A 4,494-nucleotide genomic window follows, 5' to 3' on the forward strand; every position below is an offset into this window, starting at 1 on the left:
GTGGCAAATGACCATTTTACCCCTAACCGGTCAATTTTTCGGATTGACTCCAAATCGGACCTCGAACTCCGAATTACCATATTAAACCATTCTGGGACTTTAAAATTCTTAATTTCATCATGAATTCTCTATTTGATCTAGTTCGAGGCTTAAATCAACTTTGTTGTACGTCTAGGTATAATACCGACTTCTGTAAATTTTTTTCGAGACTCTCTTAGCATGCAAACATGCTATCCATCACATGTATGTCATGACAATTATTTTTATAGAGTCGAGCTTGTCATCTTCTCCCCCACTTGGATCAACCATATGATCCTTCTTCATGACTGATTTCGACATCTAGTTAAATATTAATATTTTAAAAATTTTATCTTGTCTCCTTGGTACCTGAAATACCTTATTATGCCTCACTTGACTTCTGAATTGCCTTTTATCTCACAAATTCTCCTCTGATAAAATTATTATTATTTTATTGTTATTTTCTCACTTACAAAATATTTTATCCTAAACTACTCCTTTCGTCTTTTATCACTTTTAAACATTTTAATTGACCTCAATTTGCATTCGATCAACTTTATTTATCACTATATCAAAGTATGGGGTATTTCAGATAAATTGAATCTCATTCACAGTCACTGAGGTAATTTAGATATAATTGGAGTGTAGAAAGTGAGAAGAATTGGTTTGGAGTTAAATTGAAGATTTTAGCCGATTAGACCGAGTATAGTGTGACTTAAGTCAAATATCACATTTAAGTGATTAATCGGACATTTTGCATCCCATCGCATGCATTCATTTAGATTTAGAGAGCCTGAAATAGTTTATGATAAATTGACACAATTTATTGAAATTCGTGTCATGTATGATGTATAGGTGGTGAGCCCTCTAACAAAGGTAAAGAGATTGTGCCCGAAGACTGAGAATAAGAGTATATCGAACTCCTAGTACAGTGAGTAACCTTACTATCGTCTTAATTATCTAGAGTGATTTTTATTCGATTTTGTGGATTTTACGAAAAATGAGTTTAAATGGTAAATCTTTTTGTTTTACAAACAAAACGTGTTTAAATAAAATGATTTTATAAATTGTCTTGAAATTGAATGATGACTTTGAAAATAGAGTAACTAGAGACCACTTGAGGTGTTGTAAATTCATGGTTTGAATTGATTGGCTTATGACAATATTTGCATGAATGGCTGAATTGTTATTTGTGTTGAAATATATGAACTGTGTATTTAGCCTTGAAAGGCTGTGAATTACAATAATTGCCATATCATGTTATTGAATTTTATTGATTGGTGGGATAATGATGAGCTTACTGCAGTGGGCGGGTTTTCGTGGACCAGCCTATTAGAGGGGCACGGTAAACCTCGTTATATCTTACCTTAGTATGAGAGGCGCGGGTGGATAACTCCTGAGGCTAACACTTTTAGAGTTCACTTCATGCCAAACCACCACGTGAGGGTGAACTCAGTCAACGCCAAGGAACGGCTATGTTTTCAAAATAAAAACATAATTTATACGTACATGACTTTTTAACAGCCTTGGCGGACTCGGTTGGGATAGCCCTCGATCAAGGCATCCCTAATAACTGAGTATGAGAATGATTTTTGGCACAAGCCAAGCTTTTCAGGAAATCATAAGCCTAGTTGTTTATTTGGTTGAAATAAGTTGAAAGGTAATGAAATTACAGTATGATGATTTATTTTAATTGTCTCCATTTACTCGGCTTTAGATATTTTAGATGGTATTTGTTTACTCACTAGGATTATATAATCTCACCACCTTCATTTCCACCCATTTCAGGCTCAGGATAATGTGTAGATAGCTGATATCGTCGAAGGCTATAGTCGGCTTTATTACTCCAAAAACTGTAGGTTTACTGTGAAGTAAATTTTGTTCCTTGTGGGCCCATGAGTCACTGTAAAGTAAATTTCATATCCCAGTTATCTGTATTGTAGTACATATGAATTTATTTAGCTTTTACATTACCAAAAAAAAACTAATTACCGATGACTCTATAAATATTATTTTACAAGAAATTAGAATATTTTATTGAATATTTTTATTTTATTCAAATAGTTGTAATATCATTTTTAATAAATGTTTTAGACACTCAAATTTATTTTAAATCATGAAATATGTGTTTTCCACTCATCTACTACATTTTTAGTCGGGTTCGAAAAATTTTGAGGAAAAATGACGAAAACGCCCATGTGAGGCAAAAATTATTTTTCCACGGTTTTGAAAGGGAAAAAGCTTAAAATTCTTTAAAAATGAGGTTTGGCGATGATTACTCACAGGGGAGATGAGAAAAATGGTAAAAAAGCCTTGCAGGGTTTCGGTTGGCACTCAGGGTAATGAATGTCTATCGGGACGTTGCGGCGGTTGTTACGGGCTCGAGGGGAATACCAGATCATGACAACATCGATCCTTAATAATTATCTAAGGCGACCAACCACGCCACTAAGGAGAATATCCTTCCTCAATAATTATATTGCTAGTCTACCTTTATCATACCAAAAGATTCCCATACATATCTAGTCATTTAAACAGCTACTTTATAATCCGTTCGAGTCATACAAATAAAGGCCAACTCTTAACTCCTTTGTACAGATAACTACTACTACTATTTCCCTTACACCACATCTGCCTAGACTTAAAGTGATAAGAACTTCAATGAAAATATTAAGTGTTTTTAGGATTCTCGTCGCCTTGATCCGAGCACATCGATGGATCCTTTTTCGAGTCCTCTTCCATTTCCTAGGATTTTCCCATTTTATCCTTAATCTGAGCTTGTTGGTGCCTCTCAAATTCCTCCTTACTAACAAATGCAGCACCTCTCCCACAACCAAGAGGAAAGTGTCAGACAACGGATACAGATACCTTCCTAGGACGATAATTACTGACAGTCTTTTTTTTTTCCATCTTGTTCGTGCTCCTTTTTCTCAAATCGATTTCATTATGCACCAGTCTTGCGAGACTCCTTAAGCTCTTAAATAGTGGTTTACCTCTCGGGGGAACCAATTCACTCAAAAATCGGGTCGAGTTACTTGTTACGCTGTCACTTTCGGGCACATATCGACTCCGAGCAATGGAATCTAGGGATCCCTTACTAGTACTATGAGGGGTGTCGAGACTACCGTCTCTTCTAGACATGGCGCATGCAACAGGTGCACCTTCCAACCTATACGCAACCAAGCATTGATTACTTATCCATTTATACATCATAAAAACAGGTAGGTTTCTAATGAAGTAGAGGTCCAAGTAGCCTCCCGTCCTTGACTTGCGTTGCGCACCCACAATCTAAGGACAAGACTCTACATAGACTCCAATAACTCCGCTGACAGACACAGGAATCCCTAGGACTCAACTAAACCTAGAGCTCTGATACCAACTTTGTCAAAGCCTAATTATCGAGCTATGACTAGCGTAAAGACCTAATAGGTACAGCCCACTAGGCCTAAGCAAGCCTTTCTATATGCACTTGAACATTTGTCCATCCATCTATCATATTTCTTTATGATCTATGCTTAATAGTGTTCCAATGTCAATTTCTTCAAACGTAATTCATAGAATCCAAGTGAATGCTCACATTGGCATCATAATTCAAAATATACACAGATAACTTGTCAAATGTATCTTAACAATTCACATTAAGCATATACAAAGACCTTGACCGTCAGCGGAGTGACTCTAGATGGGGAATATAACTACTGAATGCCAGGATACCTACCAAAAGATGGATGCACATGGACACCTCAATCTACGTCCCAACCACCCCTGAATTTGAAAACATGAAGTTGAAAACGTGAGTATAAACTCAGTGAGTGAACATAAGAAGGGAACAAGCAACGTTAAGGAAGGTTTAAAAATCATGATGCACTTAAGTTCAAAACAATGCAATTTAGTTATTTCTTATTAAAAACCCCTTAATTCAACTCTTGATCATTTAGTGCCTTAGTATTGAAAAATCCATGATCAATAAAGAAGTTAAAGAGTGAGAGTGCAATGGAGTTCAAGCAAGGCAAGCATAGCAGAACGAATCTCGTTGCAATGGAAAAGCATTCTCGTTACAACGGACTTTAAGGCAAAAATTGAACCAACAACCCGAGAGTTTCTCGTTGTAGCGAGAATCATTCTCGTTGCAGCGAAAAACAAATCACCAAGAAAAAAATTCCTATTGCATCAAGAAAAGGCCATTTTGCTGCAATAAAAAACTTAGCTTGAAAATACTTAGCAATTTCCAAGGTTCAACATGTAGAATTCCACATACATTACTACCATATACCATATTCATAAACTTTCTATTGCATAAGTGTATATATATATATATATATATATACATATATATATAAAAACACGCATACCACCACCGCCTCACCCAGCTCATGTGCAACCCCGACATCGCACACATAGTTGGGGCCATCATGTGCATCCCCCACATCGTGCACAGCTAATACCACCGTGTGCATCCCCCACATTGCGCACACG

The 4,494-nt window shown here is 36.4% G+C and overlaps 1 long non-coding RNA gene across 3 annotated transcripts in view; it reads right to left on the minus strand.

Moving 5' to 3' along the window:
• The window catches only part of LOC108663376, a 3,724-nt gene continuing 1,787 nt past the window's right edge, over nt 2,558-4,494 (minus strand). For 2 of the 3 annotated variants that reach the window (XR_001929352.1, XR_001929350.1), the window contains exon 3: nt 3,664-3,783. This is a non-coding gene — a long non-coding RNA (uncharacterized LOC108663376). Of the gene's footprint in view, nt 3,188-3,663; nt 3,784-4,494 lie in introns of those variants that run through there. The other variant, XR_001929351.1, reaches the window with a different exon arrangement.

This window comes from Theobroma cacao, chromosome 9, assembly GCF_000208745.1.
Source record: "Theobroma cacao cultivar B97-61/B2 chromosome 9, Criollo_cocoa_genome_V2, whole genome shotgun sequence".
Classification (NCBI taxonomy): Eukaryota; Viridiplantae; Streptophyta; class Magnoliopsida; order Malvales; family Malvaceae; genus Theobroma; species Theobroma cacao.